The sequence below is a fragment of the Typopeltis vanoorti genome, chromosome 25, assembly GCF_054136105.1.
Source record: "Typopeltis vanoorti isolate ZY-2024b chromosome 25, IOZ_Tvanoo_1.0, whole genome shotgun sequence".
Lineage (NCBI taxonomy): Eukaryota > Metazoa > Arthropoda > Arachnida > Uropygi > Thelyphonidae > Typopeltis > Typopeltis vanoorti.
The window spans coordinates 8,071,103-8,093,704 of NC_143573.1; the positions used below are offsets into that span (position 1 = coordinate 8,071,103).

The 22,602-nt window shown below is 38.4% G+C and overlaps 1 protein-coding gene across 1 annotated transcript in view; it reads left to right on the forward strand.

Moving 5' to 3' along the window:
• The window catches only part of LOC150092517 (cytochrome P450 3A8-like), a 221,061-nt gene that overhangs the window by 95,007 nt on the left and 103,452 nt on the right, over window positions 1–22,602 (forward strand). The gene's annotated exons all lie outside the window — the stretch shown is intronic.

The following is a 22,602-nucleotide window of genomic DNA, read 5'->3' on the forward strand; positions in this document are numbered from 1 at the left end:
TCTATGGCATTGCCCAGTTGAAGCCTTCCTTCTCAAAGTCTCACACCAGCTTATCTGAGGTGATTCGGAGACCACATACTGATTTGAGGTTATAGATGTTTTTATAGACTTGATGTATCTCTATTAAAACTAGAGGCATGGGTGTTTTGTTCACTCTAGTCATCCTGCTAACCTTGATGGGAGGTAGGTCCTGGAGGCAGAGGTCAACCTCTATTTCGTCAGAGGTTATATCCTCTGAGAGACCCCTTAGAACTACCTTCAAATTTCGTTCCGAGCTGAGAGAGAATGTATGATATTGGATATTGTTTGAATCCAGTTCTTTTGTATGTTTTCTAAAGTCTGTTACAGTAGCAGGCTGAATCCTAATGCCATCATCCCTATTTTTAGCTGAGACATACTATACTGTAGGTTTGACATGATGGACCTCAATTGTGTCCATTTCCTTTTTTCCCGGAGGACAATCGGAGGTACCCTCTCTTTGGGGGTGACTGTGAGATCAAGATTGGGAGTATCCTCTTCCATACCTAAATCCATGAGAGGCTCAATGTCAGAGGTTTTACGTTTCTTGTGAGCATGAGTTTAAACATAATCTGTAGAAGGGGAAATCATCAAATCGAGTTTCTCCTCAGTCTGGGGAGTGTCTTCACACTCTTTGATTTCAGTAGGCAAGGAGTAGAAATTAAGACTGCGAGGCCAATCGTTTTCAACTTTTTTCAGTATCATTTTGAGAATGATAATCAGACGACCTTTGGTGCCGAGTGATTTAATATAAGCATCATCTTCTTCTTCTTCACACATTGCGAAGAATTTAGTACAGTAAGTCAACAATGGCGGTTAGGCCTAGCGAAACGCACTCTTATAAATAGAGTTCACTTACCTGTGTGTGTGTTTAGTTTTAATAACCAGAAGCATTTATATACTATTAAGTCTCGCAGATACTGGTTACTGAACTCACTGACTAAAGATACGCGTGAACTATGTTTAACTACATTAAAAAACCCATTCCGAAATTCATAATCAAAACAACACTCCATATGCCAGACTCACACCAGCTTATCCAAATTGAGATACCAACGTTTACCATTAACCATTAACATTACTGACAGGATGGGTGAAGCACTAGAATTTTTCATATTCTCCTTTATCTGTAATGAGAGTTGTTTGGGAATGGGAGGTTTGTGAGCAGTTAAGCTCGCCCTCTGAGGGCAGTTGTGTTACCTATGATCAATTGAGAGAAGAATAGCCTTCGGTCTTTTGTGTTTGTAGTAATCAGTCTCATTGTAATTGACAGCTTGTACGATTAGTGGGTTTGAATGTGAACTTGACTTCACGAAGAATTTTTCTGCAAGATTCCGAAGAAAGGAGGAAATGTATGGAATGCCGGTTTCTCGGTGAATCTGTGAATTTCTGATGAACCACGGTGCATCCAGGATCATCCTAAGGCATTTGTTTTGGATTCTCTGCAATTTTGAAATGTTTGATCTTGAAGTGACTCCATGCTGGTGAGGCGTAGGTAATGACTGGACGTATTACCATCTGGTAAAGAAGCAATTTATTATGTAGGTTCAATTTGCTCTTGCAGTTGATCAATGGGTAGAGCTATGCTATTACTTTGGAAGATTTGGAGCCAATGAGATTGATGTGCTTGTTAAAAAGGAGTTTCTTATCCATTAATACCCCAAGATATTTGGTCTCTGATTGCCATGGGATCTTATGACCAGAGAGCAGGATGTCTTCTTTGATGCAGACCTTTCTTCTTGAAAACAATATGGCTGAGCTTTTGAAGGGGGTTCACTTGAATCCTCCAGTTGGTGAACCAGTTTGCTAGCTCATTGATACTTCCTTGGAGTCTAGTGATTGCTAGGCGAGGGCTGAGCGATCTAGCTAGAATAGCGGTGTCGTCGGCAGCCGTAGTAGTTGTTCTTGAATTGAGAGGAATATCTGCCATGTAAGTTGTGAAAAGTATTGGGACCAGAAGAGAACCCTGAGGTACTCCTGCCAGAATTTTGCACCTTGATGACATAATTCCATTGAGTTTGACTTGCATGTATCTTTCATTAATATATGAATATATGAGTTTCACTAGTTTAATTGGGATATTGTTTTCAATTAGTTTGAAGATAAGGCCTTGATGCCAGACCTTATCAAAGGCCTTGGCAACATCCAAAAATACAGCAGCAGTGTGAAGGTGCCAGTTAAAACCATGAGTGATATGTTCTGTTAGTCAGTGAATTTGTTGCACCGTGTTGTGAGCTTTGCGAAACCCAAATTGCTCATTTGGGATTATTTTCTATTTGTTCACTGCTGATTGTAGTCTTGATAGGATAACCTTTTCTATTACTTTGCCAAGACAGGAAAAAAGACTGATGGGCCTGTAGCTTTGGGGAAGTTGTGGGTTATTACCAGGCTTTTTCAGAGGTATGATGTCTGCAATTTTCCAATCTGTGGGAAAGTACTGGAATCTTAAAATGGAATTGGTAATATTAACTAGATGAATTATGGCTTTCCGTGGGAGTAGCTTTATTATTCTATTGGTAATGCCGTCTGGACCGGGGGCCTTTTTATTCTTCAGATGGGAAATAATATTTATTATTTCTGTTGGAGATGTAGGGGTGAATCATCCTTAGGCTGCTTTAGTGCATTTCTAACTTTACGATGAACTTTGTAAATAAGATTGATATTTAAGTTTACGTAAGATGGGCTGCATCGATTTTCCAGATTGTCAATTAGGGCTTCTACTTTTTCTTCATCTGAGTGTGCAATTCCAAGATTGGTCTTCAAAGGGGGAAGTGGTTGTCTTTTGGTATGAAGAGATTTTACAAACTTCCACATGTAGTTATCTTCTGGGTTGATTTCCCTGAGTTTGGATTCCCATTTGGAATTCCTATGCATCTGGAGGGCTTCTCGAACCAGTCTGTTCAGGTTGTTTAAGGATGTTTTATCCTGCGGGGCTCTGGTGTTGTGATATCGCTTTCTGGCTTTATTTTTGGCCCTAATCAGGTTCATTATCTCTTCTGGAATCCAGTTGGGAGCGTGGAAGACAGTGGTTTCGGTGACTGATGCTATTTCTGTGTTGATTTGCCTAGTTAAATTGCTTACAGCTTGGTCTATTTCTTCTTTTTTATGAATGACAGGGGGTGGACCGATGTGGACTGAGAGAACCTTAGAGAGCTTGTCCCATGGTAAGAAAGAATGATGGGGAGAGAGCTGATCTTGAAATCCTAACCTGAGCTGGATGGGATTATGATCTGAGTTAAGCTCTTCTAATGTCTCCAGCTGGTATTGATATTTGATGTTTCTGAAGATAACTATGTCTAATACATCAGAACTTCCTGATGGGCTGTAGTGGGTGGGCTCAGTGGGTCCAGTTATTATTGATGAGTTGAGTAATGTGTAGTTGAATAAGGTACGGCCTTTGGAGTTGATTGACGAACTGAACCAGGCCGTATGTTTGGGGTTTAGGTCTCCTGCTATAATTATGGAATCCGTGGAGCCGAGGATGGAGTCTAAGTCTGCTGTCAGTAGTGGAATGCTGGGAGGATTGTACGCTGCGTAGATTTTGAGTTTTCCTGCATTATTAGTGTGCACCTCCACACCTGTCACCTCACGGTTTAGAGTTTGGGGGTTGGTCAGCGAGTTGTGGCTTAAATAATTTTTAATAAAAATAGCTGTGCCGCCTCCACTAGAGTTAAGTTTGTCTGTCATAATCTTGACAAGTGAATCCCACCTCAGACCATCAAATAATGGTTTGATGGTCTGAGGTAGGATTCACTGATCAAGATTATGTCTGGATTGTATCTTTTTGCAAATTCTTGCAGCTCGAGAATTTTATTTGATAAGCCATTGGCATTCCATTCTGTTATCATGAGAGAATTTGGTTTAAATTTTTTAAACATTATAGAGAGCTGTTAATATGGATTGGGTTTCTAGAAGGAATCTCTTTTTGGAAGATAGTGAGGTGCTTGCTTTGCTGAATTCATGCAGCATTGTTGCAAGTGATGAGGTTAAAGCTGATGTGAGATTAGAGCTTGTTCGCTCTTGCGATGAAGGAGTGGGTTCTTACCGCTTCCGCATATGATTTGGACATGGATGAAGGTCGAGTGCTTTCCTGTATTGCCGAATGTGAGGTATTATGATCTGGAGGGCGACCTGTTTCGTTGTTTGTGTCATTGTTTGGAGGAGCGTGGTTCATTCTTGTTGATCCACGGTTTTTTGAATGGAAAAGGCATCCCTTGTAATTAGAGGGATGTGGTCCTCTGCAATTGGCACAGCAGGCAGGTGTGGATCTGGGCTTGGTGCAGGAGTTAGTTTGGTGACCCTCACCGCATCTGTAGGCAGCTCTGCTCAGTTTTTGGGTGTGCCCGAACCTCTGGCATCTGTGGCACTGCCCTGCCGATGCCTTCTTCCTTAGAGGTTTCGTTGTAATTTTAAGCTTACAAATGTCAGTAACTTCATAGATTCTTTTTTGTGTGTTGGAGATTTCGACCAACACCAGTGGCATTGGTGTTTTATCTGACCTCAACATTCTACTGACTTTGATTGGGGTCAATTCTTGATTGATGAGGTCAGCTGTGATCTCATCAGTTGTGATGCCCTCAGCCACTCCTCTTAGAACTATCTTTAAGTTCTTCTCATTTGCTAGCGCAAGGGTGTGGAAGGACAATTTAGAGTTGTCCAGCATTTTCGTCATCATGCGATAATCTGTGACAGTGGTAGGGTGAATCTTTACACCCTCTTCAGTATTTCTTGCCCAGGAGAAATTGATATTTTGTTCTCCTAGGGATCTTGAGACTGAGGTCCATTTATCTTTATCTCGAACGATAACTGGAGGGACCTTTTCTTTTCCATCTTGGGTGATCTGATTTTGGTGAGTTGTTACATCATCTTCCATTCCACCTTCCGATGTTCTGCATCTTTTATTAGATTGTTCTTCCTGTGAACAATCGAACTGTCGGGGAGTCTTTGTAGGTGGAGCAGGTGTAATGCCCTCTTCGATGTCCAAATCATCATCTTCAGTCTCATTTACTTGAGTGAAGAGATTCAAGCAGCCAGAATAATCCATTTCAAATTTCTTTAGGATGAATTTGAGAATGTCAAGTGACATATCTTTGTTTAACTGTTGAATAGCGTCCTTGATATCTTTTACATTCTCCATCCTTGTGCACAATGAGGGATGATTCCGATGTCTTATTCCTGACGATCTAGGAGGGTGGTCTATTGACAAATCCCTCAGACTCATGTGAGAGTCTACCAGCTAAGCAATGTGTAATCACAAAAATAAACAAAAGAAAGAAAGCTTACCTCTAAATATATCAATCGGAAGTCCCAACCATTATATACAGCATAGAATGATTACCTCTATATATCATTTCATCTTAACTATTCAATAGTACTCTAATTCACCACTCTCAAAATACATGCCTGAGAAAAACTACCATTGAGAAATCCTTCTTGACAGAGTTTAGATCGTGTTCCTTCATTTTTGACGATGATCTGAAATCCAAAACTCAGATACCAACGTTGAAGTAATGCAGAAGTCATATATATCTCATATACAAGTAGCCAAAAGATGCTAGACCTTGTTAATAAAAATCTCTGTTTGAAAGAAAGATGAAAGTTTTTAACCTTGGTTCTACTATACATTAAAGATATCAAGAAATTATATACTTGGTTTTAATCCTTTACCCAAGGAAGCAAAACAATGTTTTGCACTTGAATATATTTCACTCGCAAACCATTGTTTTGCATCCTTGGGTAAAGGATTAAAACCAAGTATATAATTTCTTGGTATCTTTAATGTATAGTAGAACCAAGGTAAAAGTGGAGCTGTAGTTTTCATATTAGTAAGTGCAAAGTGTTGCAATTTAGAGTACAGAAATAGCAGTGTACTCCAGTGAGAATTGAGTTTTTGAGTGATTGCTGATAGTAGACTTAAGTTTAGAGGACATATTGCAAGTGTTGCAAAGATCGCACATTACGTATGTTGCTGCTATGATAAGAAATACACTACCATGTAGGCATAAGGAGGTAGTTGTTCCTCTCTGTAATGCGTTGGTCGGACCACACTTAGTCAATTGTGCTTAGGTCGCTTGGTTTTTATTGTGATGTGGAAACATTGGAGAGGATCCTGAGATGAGTGACTAAGGTGATGTCAGGGCTCTGGAATGTTGGCTATGCTGAGGATTAAAGGAATGTGGATTATAATTTCAGTGACATGAGGAAAAGAGGTGATATGATTAGAGAAATTTAATACATTTACCGAGAGATAACTGTGCATTATTAATTGACAGACATTATCCTTTGCTCACAATGCCAATTTATGTAAATTATCCTGCATTGTTTTTATAATATATAAATACAAACCCCATTTTTGTATCTACAAAACATTTGTATTTTGTTTCATGCATCATTGTCAGTGTAATACACTTGGAAATTAAATCTTATATGCAGTCAGAAGACACTCAAGTAACAATGGATACTATTAGTCTGCTGAAATTAAATCTTATATGTCAATCATCCTGCATGGTTCTTATAATATATAAATACAAACCCCATGTTTGTATCTTTGGCAAATGACTGAATATCTTCTCTTAAATCATACCCTACATCATTAATATACAAATTATTGTACAGAGCTTTGAGGCTGTCCATGGTATACTACTCTTAGGTATCTGTGTCAGTCATCTCCCCCCATCCATGCAACCAGCTTCATATCCAATCCTACTTGCTCCAACTTATGTAACATGCCGTATTCTGTCAAAGGTTTTTGCAAAGTCCAGCACTATCATGGCATGACCATTTCACTTATCTAATTCTGCTGTTACACTATTATAAAATGTGAATAAATTACTACCTTTTACAAAGCTGTGCTGCCAACTATAGAGTATCATATTGCTGTCCAACCATTCCTGGAGTTTAATTTTAACTAACTTTTCCAATACTCTAATCACTACTCTAGTACTAATTGGTCTATAATTTACTGTTCCTGTCTTGGAACCAACTTAATGTAATGGAACTATCTTACCCTCTTTCCATATCATTGGAACCTTGCCAGAGCTGAGACTTAAAGAACTTCATCAGAGGCACTGCCAATTCTCTTGCACATTATTGTAGTAACCAGGCCAACATGCCATTCAGTTCTGCTGCTTTATTCACATTGATACTTTTCAATATGCTGAGCACCTCCAGTTTGTCTACTACTCTTTTACTTCTTCAATCTCAAATTAGTCTCTATCATATCAGCATCTGTAAAATCTGCACTTGGTTGATAAACTCTCGAAAAGTGATCAATTAGTAACTACTACTTTTGCTTTTGTCACCTTCTTGCCATCACCCTTGATTAAAGTTATCCTTCCATAATCCTTCTTCTTACTATAGGATTTTTTCTCCTGGAAACTCGGGTTTTTCATCCCTCAAACAGACAAACTGACCAGATGAACTGATCAGAAGAGGGTGAGGAGTGGTTTCTTTGCATGGAGGGTGGTTGAACCATGGAATGCATTGCCTGATAGCGTGGTGAGAGTGAGAATGGTCAATGCGTTTAAGGAGTAGTATGATAGACTTTGTGTTTCCTAGGAGAGACCTCCCTCGATGAGTTTTGATAGACTTGTGTTTCTTAGAAAGGACCTCCCACGATGAGTCTTTTGACTCTATGGAGGCCTGAATAATAATAATAATAATAATAATACATTGACAGATAAAAAATACCTTCCCCCCAATGTCAAGTCTGCATAAAGTCAGTGGGGAGCACGTGTAAAGTTGCATCATGTAAAAGGCTGACCCTGAATAGATGGGAAAAGGCACAATTAGAAATTTTCTTCTTACTAACTACATAACAAAAGCACTGTTTTGGATTTTCTTTGGCCTGCTCTTGCCATACTAGTCACCATTCTTGCATCAACTTTGTATTACTCATGAATATGTTTGTCACCTTTCCTTTGTATTCCCTCCACAGTTTTCTTTTTTTTTTTTCAGCTCTTGCTTTATATTACTCCTGTTCCACCTATCTTCCCCAATTATGTGGTCTGATCAAGGCTTTATACAAGAGAATCATAATCTCTGCTTTTACTTCTTAAAATCCTCCTTGTCATGTCATAATCCATTGTGATGCCCTCACTGTTGTAACAATTGAAATCTCCCTCCCTAAACTTCAGGTCTCTGTCCACCACCACTCCCAGATCTCTCATCTGCTCTAACTATCTCAGAATTTCCCTATTAATTGTATTATCTTCATAAACGTGGTAATAAGACTGTAGCTTCAAATTATAGGGCAGTCTGTATATCTGGAGTTGTGAGGAAGGTACTGGAGAGGTTGGTTAGAGGTAGGATACAGAAATAGGTTGAAAGCACCACTATTCTCTGTGGTTATCATCATGAGTTTGTCAACAGGAGATCATGTTTCACTAACGTATGTACTATAACAAGGTGACAAATACCTTGGACAGAGGAGATGCATATACATCGGTGTACTTGGATTTTGCAAAAGCTTTTGATAAACTGCCCACAACAAGCTGTTAAATAAATTGAAATGGATAACATGATTGGATAACAGACTTCTGAGTTGGATTGGATCAGTGACTGGCTGTCAGATAGGTATCAGAAAGTTGTACATGGGGAAGCAGGTATCTTGAAAGAGAAAGGTTACTAGTGGTGTACCTCAGGGTCAGTTTTGGGACTATTGTTTCAATTTTTATGTTAATGATATTGGGATTGGTTTAGCTGGTGATAGGCAGCTGTTTTCAGATGATGCAAAATTGGAGAAAGCAATGCATAATCAAGCAGATGTTACTGCCTTACGAGAGGACTTGAATAGATTGCATGAATGGGCAGATAAGTGGAACTGTCAGTTCAGTGTTGCAGAGTGTAAGGTTTTGAGATTTGGTAAGCAACAATGGGATGCAAAGTATACACTTGGTGGAGAAACTTTAAAGGAAGTAGAGGAGATGAGAGATCTAGTAGTGATAGTGGACAAGGACGTGAAATTCAGGTGCCACATTGCACAAGTTGTGATGACATCAGATAATGGCAGTGATGTGAAGGACCCTAACATGTAGAAATAGAGAGGTTATGATGCCACTGTGTAAGGCCTTGATCAGGTCTCATATGGATTATTGTGTACAGATTTGGTTTCCTGGTTTTCATTGTGAAAGGATATGTTGGAAAGGGTCCACAGAAGATTCATAATAGTGGTCAGTGGTCTTTGGAATGTGTAGTACGAGGACAGATTGAAAGAATGTAAATTGCAGAGCCTCATGAATAGGAGGATGGGGGGGGGATATGATTGAGACATATAAGCTAGTCAGAAGTTGTTATCAGGTTGACATGGAAGAGATTTTTCATAGTATGGGAGAGGGGGGGAGAGAGTAGAACCAGAAGCCATCACTGGAAACTTTAAAAAAAGGGTGTGAGAAGAGGGTTCTTTGCATGGTGCTTGTTGGTGAGTGGAATGCATTGCCTGAATTAATGTTGATACTGAATCAGTTTGAAGCATGGTTGGATGAGCATCGTGTGCAATGTATGGAGGTAAGATGTTAATAATAATAATAATACTTTGCGACATTGAACTGATAGCTCCACTCACTCACTTGTCCATTCACACAGTTTATTCAGGATTGTTGTTTAGAAATATTTCACATGTTTTTGTCTTTGTTTCAAAACATCTATTATGTCAATCTGGTACTTATCAAATTCTTCAGCTAGTTCCATTTCTTTTCCATTGATGCTTCTTATGTTGCTGGGGCCAATCTTGATCTCTGGATGTTAAGATGGGATTTGTTCTGATAATTGATGTTAGCTCTGGTTCCTGATGAAAACAGGGCCTTATTTAACTGTGCGAATCCCCAGCCATCATGAAATTCCATCATGCTGTAAATACATTTTGTTAATTATTTGAACAATAAAAATACATTTATCTTGTAGGACCACATCAACTTTTCTCCTCATTCTTATTTACTAACTTTGTATCATCTGCAAACAGCTGCATATCTCCAGTTATGTTTGTCTTAATATCATTGACTTACAAATAAACAATAAATTGTCCCTAAAAACACTCCTGCTTAAAAGGTTGCTCAAGGACTAAAAGCTGGATAAGAGAATGAATAGAACCGACTCAGGCTTCTGATGTAATGAGCAGTCCTCATCTTCTTGTAATGCACCCTGTTAATAGGTATCTATCTGGATACTGAACAAACAAGGATGGGCTGGCATTTTGGGATTTAACCAACCAAATTGTATTTTTATTGTTCAAATAATTAACAAAATGTATTTACAGCATGATGGAATTTCATGATGGCTGGGGATTCGCACAGTTAAATAAGGCCCTGTTTTCATCAGGAACCAGAGCTAACATCAATTATCAGAACAAATCCCATCTTAACATCCAGAGATCAAGATTGGCCCCAGCAACATAAGAAGCATCAATGGAAAAGAAACGGAACTAGCTGAAAAATTTGATAAGTACCAGATTGACATAATAGATGTTTTGAAACAAAGACAAAAACATGTGAAATATTTCTAAACAACAAATACAAGATGTTCATCATTATCATGATCAATTTCCTGAAATTTCCTGATTTGTACCCCCAAGGAGTATTCAGGTTACTATGACAACACTACATGATTAAGTTTACATTATTATTAATCTCCTATTAACAATTTTCCTCTAAATCAATCTATTACTTATGAGCACTCCAATATTGTCACACCTAACATTTCGTGCTTCTAAGGCACTTCTGACTGAATTAATCCACCTAGACCTTGGTCTTCCTCTGGGTCTCTTTCCTGCCATTTTGGCATCAAAACACCTGCTTTGCTAACCTTTCTTCACCCATTCTATTTAAGTGGCCATACCGCCTTAGATTAGCTCTGCTGAGATATTCTTGAATGCTAATAATATCAAGTTCCTTTCTAACATCTTCATTTTTAATATGATTCTGCCATTGATGCCATCAGTTTGCTCCCCTATTTTTTTTTTCAGAACTCTCATGTCTGTGGTCTCTAGTCTTTGATCAAGTGCTTTATTTCTAACCCAATTCTCAAATACATAACTTAAAACTGATTTAAACACTGTCTTGTGTTTAAAAATACAAGATGTATATTCTGGAAGTAATGATCAGGGAAAAAGAGTTGTAACTGTAATATTGAACACTAAATATCAGGATAATCTTGAATGGCAGGCAGCATCAAGTAGTGATGTGGTCTAGTTTTTGTGGAAAAATGTTTGATACATTAGAAAAGACATAAGGAAAAGCTGGTCACTGTTAGAGATTTAAACAGCAGAATAGGAAATGATTACTTCACACATAGAAATGTTTTGGAAGAATTTGGAGAAACGAGCAAATCTAATAATAATGGTAAGCACCTTTTGGATTTCTGTTCAGAACAAGGGTTAGTTATTATGAACACCATGTTCCAACATAAAGATGTGCACAAAATCACATAGAGAGATGATGCAAGAAATAAGAAAAGTCTCATTGACTATTTGATTGTTAATTGTGATTTATCCAGCCAGTTCAGTACAAAAAAGATATACAGAAGATTTGAAATTAGAAGTGATCACCATTTAGTTTGAGCAGGAGATAATTGAATATCATATTGAAACGAAGAATATTTAAGAAAGTTTTAAAATTGATCAAAGTTGACCTGCTTTCAGAGGTGAACTGAAGACTCAAATTCAAAAATGTTACTTAGAGAAAATGAAAGAGTTTGAAATCAAGAACCAAATCTTTGAAATTCAATGGTAAACCCTGAAGAAAGCGTTATTATTATTATTATTATTATTATTATTCAGGTCTCCAAGGAGTCAAAAGACTCATCGAGGGGAGGTCCCCCCCCTGAGAAACACAAAGTCTATCATACCACTCTTTAAACTCACTGACCGTTCTCGCTCCCACCACTCCATCAGGCAATGCATTCCACGGCTCAACCACCCTCCACACAAAGAAACCACTCCTTACCCTCTTGCTCACAGTTTCCTTTCGTAACTTCCAGGGATGGCCTCTTGTCATCACTCCTTCCCACTGTTCCACCAAGCAAAAGAACTCCCCAATGTCCACCTTGTAACTGCCTCTCAACTGTTTAAAAGTCTCAATCATATCCCCTCTCCTTCTTCTATCCACCAAACTCTGCAGTCCACATTCTCTCAGCCGATCCTCATAACTATCCTTGTACAGTCCTGAAACCATCTTTGTCATCCGTCTTTGTATCCTTTCCACAGTTAATTTATCCCCTTCAAATCCTGGGGACCAAATCTGAGAACAATAATCCAAGTTTGGTCTGATCAGAGACTTATACAACGGAATGATAACCCTCTTATCTCTGCAGGTCAGTGTCCTTCTCATAATAGCAGCAATCCTCTGTGTTACCTTCACCACCTTTGCAATATGTCCCCTAAACTTCAGGTTTCTATCAATCATCAACCCCAGATCTCTTGTCTCCCCTGCTTCCTCCAGTATAACTCCTCCCATAGAGTATGCAGCATCCCATCGATGTTTCCCAAACCTCAAGATCCCGCATTTTGCTGCATTAAACTGACACCCCCATTCATTTGCCCATCTATCTAGCTTATTTAAATCCTCTTGCAGGGCTACCACATCTGCACTATTACTAATAATCCTTCCCAGCTTCGCATCATCCTCAAACAACTGAATATCCCCCTGCAATCCACTGGCTATGTCATTGATATAAAGGTTAAACAATATAGGTCCTAGTACTGAGCCCTGTGGGACCCCACTTGTAACCCTCTGCCTCCTGGAAACTGCTCCACCATAGACAACTCTCTGATACCTATCAGACAGCCAATCCTGAATCCAGTTGACCAATCTGACATCCAGACCCATGTGCTGCAACTTAAATATCAGCTTATCATGTGGCACCCTGTCAAATGCCTTCGCCAAGTCTAAGAAAATTCCAGTATATGCCTTTCCCTCATCTAATGTTCTTGTAACTTTATTATAAAAGGCTAGCATATTGCAAAAACAAAGCGTCCTTTCACAAATCCATGTTGATTCTCACAGATAACATTACCCACATCTGCCCAATGCTGTATACGGTCCCTCACTACTTTCTCCAAGATCTTAACAACTACTGATGACACACAGACTGGCCTATAATTAGACACTTCCAGTCTGTTACCACCCTTATGCAATGGCACTATCTTACCTTCCTTCCATTCCCTGGGCACCTTTTCCAAAGCCAGACTTTCATTGAAAAGCCACGTTAAAGGCACTGTCAATTCCCTTGCACATTCTCTCAAAACTCGTGGTGAAATACCATCCAGTCCCACAGCTTTACTGACATCCAGAGTACTCAGTATCTGAAACACACTCTCCTCCTGTACCTCCAGACCTCGAACCAGTCCTATCCCTCTAGCATTAAAACTAACTCCTCTAGGATGAAATACTCCAATAAAGTGTTCATTGAACAATTCCACTATGTCCTCTGCATCAGTCACTCAATTCCCGTTATTATCCCACAATATCATTCTTCCACAGTCATTTCTCCTCCTACTGGCCACATAGCTAAAAAATTCCCTAGGATTTTCTTTGGATCTTAGGGCCAATCTCCTCTCATATTCCAGTTTCGCTTTCCTTACCACACTAGTCACTCTTCTGGCCTGTGTCTTATATTCCTCATGCATTTCTTCACCTGTCTCCTTATATCACTTCCATAGCCTCTTTTTCACATGCAATTCCTGTTTAATATTGTTTTTCATCCACTTTACTCCAAATTGCATCCTCTTCTTCACTCGTGGTATACAACTTACCATTGCTGATAACAAATATTTCACAATTTCCCACGCACTAGTGATATCCCGGCCTTCCAATTCCTCCCTCCATGAAACTTCCCGAAGTTGACGTCTAAGACTATTATAATCACCTGCCTTATAATTCCACATAAGTTCCCATCTCTTTGATATTCCTGCATGTCTATTCATTTTCCAAGTCAACACCATATGGTCACTCTCTCCAACTGGTGGGAGAGACGTCAACTCAGTTATTATCAACTCTTCTGATGCTATAACCAAATCCAAAACTTTTGAACCTCTTGTTCCCTCTGTTACATGTTGCCTAAGACATTTGTCCCTAAAGAATTCTAGACATTCCATTCCCTTATTGCTACATGCATCTTCCTCTCTCCAATTTATACTACTGAAGTTAAAATCTCCCATAACAATCATTCTTCTTGCACTTGCCAAACTTAGCTGTCTAAACATCTCCTGGTCCCCATCCTCTGTGCTCTTGGGTCTGTAGCAACACCCCACTAAATATCCTGTCTTGCCTACCTCTACCTCACACCATACGCTCTCAAAATCATTTGTCTCACTTCCTTCCAAATTCTCCACTCTTAGAGGACATAGGTCATCACTTATCATAAGCAGTACCACACCACCACTCTTTCTCCTCCTATCCTGATGAAAAATGCTATACCCAGCGACTTCTATGCCTGTTGTTATATCCCCTTCTGTCAACAACGTCTCAGTGATCGCAATAATTTTTGGCCAGGCTGATGCTATCTGCGCCACCAATTCCTCTCCCTTATTCCAGATACTCCTGGCATTAGTATAAAGCATATAAATGCCATTGTTTCTATACCCAGCATTATCCCTTCTAGACTCCACTGGGCTCAGTGTTACCTGACATTGTCTCCCTTCTCCCAAGTATCCATTCCCACAAGAGGCCAACCCTGCTATCATCCTCCCTGGGACACACTGACTCGTTCAGAACAGCAATCTCTCCAGATGCCTACGTCCTTCCTCATTCAAATGTAAACGGTCTCTCGCATACAATTCCTCTCTTTCCTCAAACGCACTCCAAGCATTCACATATACCAGTCCTCTCTTGTCACACATTCTCGCAACTATGCCATTCAATATCACCGCTCTTCTGCTCAGCTCATCATTATCATTCCTAGGCAACATGCACACTATTTTTCCTCTCTCTGTCTTCTTTCGTACAGTCTCAAGCAAAAATCTCATATCTCTCGCTGCCCGACTTAAATTACCGCTCAAGTCATTCGTTCCTACCATCAATCATCTCATCCACCCTTTCACCTCTCTTAATTGCCATAGCCACCCTTTCTATTCTTCCTCCTGGCAAACACTCCTCACGTATCCTATCTTGAACACCACGGATCATTGAGTCACCATACATTATACCTCTTACCATTCCCTCGCTCCTATTGTTTCCATTCTCTCCTCTTCTTTCATTCCCATACCTCTCTCTTCTACTGTTTCCATTCTCTCCTCTTCTAGCACTCCCATACATCTCTCTCATTCCCTCTCTCCTACTGTTTCCATTTTCTCCACTTCTAGCACTTCCATATCCCTCTCTCATTCTGTCTCTCCTACTACTGTTTCCATCCTCTCGTCTTCTAGCATTCCCATACCTCTCTCTCATTCCATCTCTCCTACCGTTTCCATTCTCTCCTCTTCTAGCACTTCCATATCTCTCTCATTCTGTCTCTCCTACTGTTTCCATCCTCTTGTCTGCTAGCATTCCCATACCTCTCTCTCATCCCCTCTCTTCTACTGTTTCCATTCTCTCCTCTTCTAGCACCCCCATACCTCTCACTCATACTCCCTAAATTCTTTCTCCCTCCTACTCTGATTTGCCTTGCATTTATCTCTTCCATTCTCCTAATCTTATCTTTCATACTTCTGCTCTCATTCACAAGACATTCCACCTCCTCTTTCAACTCATCTATCTCCCTCTGCAGGTCAGTCACTCTTAATCTAAATTCACTCTCCCAAATAAAACCATCTCCTAAACTTTCACAGTCACTCACACCTTCCACACTATCAACTATTATTTTCTCATTCTCTCCTATCACACTACTTGTCTTCCTACCATTCCCCGTTCCTGGAGCAACAAAGTCGGATATCGATTTATCTAATGTACTTATTTCCTCCAACTGCCTGCATTTTGCGCACATACGCTCTCCACTCTCTTTAACAAGCCACATATGTAATTCCCGAAACACATACATGCCGCAAGTACTGCATGCCACAAAGTCCCTTATGATATTGCTAATAATTGAGTTCTTAAATGGCGGAGGACTTGGTGTTATGCGACTTGCGACTGCTGCTGAATCCACCATCATTCCTTACTGCCGAGTAGCGTAATCTTTAATAATTATTCAATTAATAAATAAGAGGAAAAAAAGTACAAACATCAGAACATTTAAGTACCAGATATAATTAAATAAAATGAAATATAAAATGAAATGAAATATAAATAAGAGAGAAATTAGTCGGAACACTAAATTAGCTGTATACAAGACAGTGTTCAAACCAGTTTTAACTTATGGATCTGAGAGCTGGGTCAGAAGTAAAACACTTGACCAAAGACTAGAGACTGCAGATATGAGAGTCCTGAGAAAGATTAGAGGCGTGAACAGATGGCATCAATGGCAATATCATATTAAAAATGAGGATATTAGGAAAGAACTTGACATTGTCAGCATCCAGGAATGCGTTAACAGAGCTAATCTCAGGTGATATGGTCACTTAAATAGAATGGGAGAGGAAAGATTAGCAAAACAAGTGTTCTCTGCCAGGTTGGCAGGAAAACGACCCAGAGGAAGACCAAGATATAGGTGGATTGATACGGTACAAAGTGCGTTAGACGATAGAAATATAAGATCTGATAATATTGGAGTGTTGACAAGTAACAGACTGATTTGGAGGAAAATTGTAGATAGGAAGTTAGTAATGATGTAAATTTTTCATGTAGTACTGTCATATCCTGTACACCCCTTGAGGGTACATGGCAGGAATTTGATGATGATGATGAAATATAACTAAATACAGTAACTTAGCTTCGTTTTGTCTTCCACCGTTACGCGTTCGATTCCGACAGTACCAAAATATATTATATTGCGACACAACTAACTTCCAAAAAACAACCACTGAAGTACACTCGTATTCAGAGAAACAATTTAGCACTCAAAAACGTAGAAAAACGGGGAAAAAAGCGGACTATTCACCGATTAAAAATCACTTTCTTTTGCACAGCTCAAATTCACCGCCACTTGCTAATTGAGAGGTATGTAAGTACATTGAGAGGTATGTAGAGAGGCTTGCAAGAATAGAAAAAATTAGAACTCCGGTTGGACTCAGGAAGTTAAAATCAGTCATGGAAAAGAAGAAAGCACGTGAAAAGTTTCTGACAAATAAATCAGCTTTTGCTCTTATAGAAGACAGACAAAAATGTAAGAAAGCCAAGCACTGTGTAAGACTGAACAAGTCATAAGACAACTTGTAATAACATAGAAAATAAATTTAAAATATTGGTGAAATATTCTGAAGACTGTTGAAAAGCTTAGAAACAAAGGAAAAAACACACTAAAAGGAATCAGATGATAAAAGTGACATCAAAATTGAGGATACTTTATATGCCATTTTAAGTCGTGTTAGAAGGAGGAATAACTTTGAAAGATTACTAAATAAAACAAAGAATGAAAGTAGGCTGGTAGAATACATCAAGAGGAATGCAATCAGAATTACACGTCAAGCCTTGAAGTAGATAAAGCCATCAAAAGCTTGAAAAGCGAAAGGCAGCTGGAATAGATGATATTTTACCAGAAGTGGCAGTGAATGTGTGTATGAACATGCAGTATATTGCGATTCTATTCTTAAGAGATACTTGTGACATTAAATTAAGAAATATAAACACATTAGCACAAGATTATTTTAATATTTGCCAAATCTTTCAGTCTGAAATTAACAGTGGCTGATAGGAATCCTCAGTGGCTTGATAGGAAAAGTTTTTACAAGTTGGAATACAAACAATTGATCATTCAAAAGTAGAACGAGCCGCGTGATGTTACATTGCTAAGCACTGAAGAGAGGTAAATTTCATCAGAGTGATGAATAAATTATAGGTATTAATTCACAATTTCATATAATAATCTTAATTTATAAATTATGAAATTGTGAATTAATACCTATCATTTATTCATCACTCTGATGAAATTTACCTCTCTTTAGTGCTTAGCAATGTAGCATCATGCAACTCGTTCTACTTTTGAATGTTCAATTGTTTATATTCCACCTTGTAAAAACTGTTTCTATCAAGCCACTAAGGATAGTCTGTTAATTTCAGACTGAAATATTTGACAAATATTAAAATATTCTTGTGCTAACGTGTTTATATTTCTTAGTATGTTGCGATGTGGGTGGGGAAGTTGAGACTGAGCAGATATATGTGGTAAATGGTGATAAAGGTGATTGGGCAGGTGTGGTGGGGAAATAACAACCCACAAAATCAATTACTATGTTTGTTTACAAATGCCAGAAGTACCAGAAATAAGGTAGATGAAATGGTTTCACTGATGAGTTTATTTGCCCCAAAATCATTGGAATAAGTGAAACAAGGTTGAATGAAGATGATATTCTAACAGGAAGAGAAATGGAAGGATACAGTATTTTTTGTGAGGATAGAAAGGACAAGAAGGGAGAGGGAGTGCTGCTGATGATAGCAAGAGAATTAAGTCCACATAAGGTAGACACGAAAGAGGGAAATAGTGGCAATGGTTGAGACAGTGTGATGTAGTGTGGAGTTAGATAGGAAGACATATTTAGTTGGATGTACGCCCAGGAATATGGAGGGTGGTGATGAAGAAATGTACAAACAACTTCCGTTTGTGAACAAAGGAACAAAGGGTGATTATGGGTCATTTTAATTATGGCAGTTTAGATTAAAATGAAGAAATAGCATTTGGGAATAAAGAAAATTAATTTCTTGAGAGATAACTATCTCAGGCAGCATGTGAAGGAGGGCATGTGAGGATCGAGAGTTCTAGATCTGATCATTTCATCAGAGGATGTGAGAGGGGTTTCATGCATTCTTCCAGTTGGAGAAAGTGATCATGAAGTGAACATCTGGGTTGTGGCTAGCAATATGCAGACTTCTCTGAGGAAAAGATATATGTGGAATTATAAGGCTTTTGAGTATGACAAGCTTGGAAAAAGCTTAGAGCTATAACATAGCTAGAATAGGAGTTCACCAGTAAGAAAATAAATGTTGCATGGGAACTGACAAAGAAATACATAACATCATCAATGAGTGAATGTATTCCAAAGACCAAAAGGCTAAATAATGTAGGTGTAAAATGGATGAATGTGGAGCTTAAGCATGAAATATGGAAAAAGAAGGCACTTTGGAGGAAGTACAAGATGAATAATGGTAATAATCAGTTACATGAAGCCAGGAGAGTTACCCAGTCAGTAAGGAAAACAAAAGTGCAGTATGAGCAAAAATTGGCAAATCAGGTGAAGAAAAACCCCTAGGGATAAACATCATGGTAAGATGTTAATGGATGAAAGTGGTAGAATGGTATCTGTTGCAGGTAACATTGTTAAGATATTCAGTGATCAGTTTATAAGGGAATTTCATCCTGATCAGGGTGGAATTATGAGGATCTTAAGTGTGGAGGACATAGAAGAGGACATATCACCACACATCTTAAGGGAATGTTCCAGGGAATTGGCACTAGCATTGGCATGCCTGTTTAATAAGAGTCTTCAACAGCACAGGTTTGAAGCGAGTGAAAGGAGGGTAAAATTGTTCCAATGCATAAAGGTTGTGATAAGGCTGTAGCTTCAAATTATAGGCCAATCTGTATATGTGGAGTTGTGGTGAAGATACTGTACAGTTGGTGAGAAGCAGGATACAGAAATGGGTTGATAACAGTAGTATTCTCTGTGGTTATCAGCATGAGTTTGTTAAAGGGAGATCATGTTTCACTAACTTACAAAGTGACAAAAACCTTGGACAGGAGAGATGCATATACAGTGATGTATTTGGATTTTGCAAAAGCTTTTGATAGACTGCCACATAACAAGCTGGTAAATAAATTGAAACAGATGGGATGGGATAACAGACTTCTGAGTTGGATCAGTGACTGGCTGTCAGATAGGTATCAGAAAGTTGTATATTGGAGTGCGGTATCCCGAAAGAGGAAGGTCACTAGTGGTGTGCCACAGGGGTCAGTTTTAGGGCCATTGTTGTTCAATTTGTATGTTAATGATATTTAGATGGGTTTAACTAATGATAGGCAGCTGTTTTCAGATGATGCAAAACTGGAGAAAGCAATGCAGAGTAAAGCAGATGTTGTGCCCTTACAATAGGACTTGAATAGATTTCATGAATGGGCAGGTAAGTGGAGCTTTCAGTTCAGTGTTGCAAAGTGTAAGGTTTTGGGATTTGATAAGCAACAATGGGATGCAAAGTATACAATTGGTGGGAAAACTTTAATGGAAGTAGAGGAGATGGATGAGAGATCTAGGAGTGATAGTAGACAAGGACCTAAAATTCAGGTGCCACATTGCATGAGTTGTGAAGACATCACATCAGATAATGGCAATGATGTGGAGGACCCTGACATGCAGAAATAGAGAGATTATGATGCCATTGTATAAGGCCTTGATAAGGCCTCATATGGATTATTGTTTGCATATTTGGTTTCCAGGTTTACATGTTGATGAGGATCTGCTGGAAAGAGTCCAGAGATGATTCACCAAGGTTGTCAGTGGTCTTTAAAATGTGGAGTATGAGGACAGATTGAAAGAATGTAAGCAAAGCCTTATGAATAGGAGGAAGAGAGGGGGGGGGAATATGATTGAGACATAGAAGTTAGTCAGGGATTGTTATCAGGTTGATATGGAAGAGAATTTTCATAGAATGGGAGAAAGGGGGGATAGAACAAGAGGTCATCACTAGAAACTGTATAAGAATGTTGTGAGCAGAGGTTTGAGCAGCAGGTTCTTTGCATGGAAAGTGGTTCCTGAGTGGAATGCATTCCATGAGTGTTGTGAATATAGACATATTGAATCATTTTGGCTTAATCAGTATGAGCGGACAGAATTCAGCAGTCTTTGGGACTTGGCAGGAATAAAATCAGTGAATCATGAAATTATGCAGGTGCTTCTTATTAAAAGGACATTATGAATGAAATATATATATATATATATTTTAAATTATCCCATAGTATTATTACACCAGATCATAGAGGTCAAATTTACATATTTTATACACTACCTTTTCTGGGTTATTATAAAGTTCACATTTAGAAATATTCATACAATTTAGTAAATGCATTAGTGATGCTTCCTCGATGTTACAGGTTTTGCAGATGGAAAAGACTTTTATGTCATTGCTAAACTTGACTGGTCTTGAGGCTAGAGATCACGGTTGTGGCATAGCGATTAACCTCCCGGCTGGCTAGGACATCTATAAATGTCCAGCTAAATCTGGATACGATTCAGATCACCTGTTGAAAGTACATGGATAAGAAGTGCAATGTGGCCTTCATGTTGTTTAGAGGGTGTGATAATTCCTCATGCTGAAGAGAACACTTAATCAAATTATCTCATGTCCATAGCTGTGTCTCAGTTATAACAAGGAAAGCAATTCCTTGTTCTATGCTTGGTAACTGGATCTTAGATATATTGGATAGACTAAAAATATAGAAATTATTTTTATTTTTGTTTTCTCTTTTTATTGTACAATACAATTTTAATATTTGCACAAAATAAAGATCCTTGCATAGTTTCTTCACTTAAATATTGACTTACCTTGGAGAACCAATTTCATTTTTCATTTTTTGCGCTAATTTTTTCTAATCGCTTATTCGACAAAACATTTTCTTTGTTCTCGAAGAAATTAATTCACCATAATTATTTGATATATTATTTTTAAAAAAAGAAGCTGTTGACTTTCCAGATTATGTTATTTTTATTTTTGTTCAAAATCATATTTCGAAGAATACTTCCCAGATTTCCTGAAGTACACGCTTGGGATACTTTTCTTTACAGAGAATAACATGAAATTCTTTAATCATATCAGTAAATTTTTTTTCTTTATATCCTAATCTACTGGTCTTTGCACTTTCACCTTCTTGGTTTCCCTGTATAATTGGTCATTACTAAAGGAAATTAAAGGTTATGATTTAAATGGATATGTATATATTTTCTGCTAGTTCAGGTATTATGCTCCAGATATAAACGATCCTTTTACTTATATAACCTGCTACAATTGAAACGTAAACTATTTCACCAAAAAAATTAAAAAAATAAAAATAAATAATAAAATAAAATAAATAAATAAAATATATAAATAATAACATGAATATTTTCACCTTGCCAACACACAGCATTGATGTGATGTGATATGGGTTCCAAATTTCTTGTGTGGGAGATTTATATATATACAGGGTGTTCGGGATAAATTTGACATATTTATAATTAATTATATTTTTCCGTAAGTTACATGTATTAACACACACTTCTCTTCATTTAAAAGGTTGGACCCTTCTTCATTCATATACAAGATGTCAGAAAGGATGGATAGCTGGAACCCACCTGAATCATGGAAGAGAATAACTTGTATCATGATGATTCGTGCCGGCCATCAAAATAAGGATATTTCGACTGCTGCCCAATGCTCCCTGAATACAGTAAAAACAATCAGGCATGAACTAGAGACTTGCAATGGTGACTACGAGGATGTAGCAAGAAGAAAGATCCCTAGCAGACGATCTGATTGCGTTCGTACAGCAGAATTCCTCGCAAATCTGCAGGAACAGGTGTTGAAGATCCTGGCA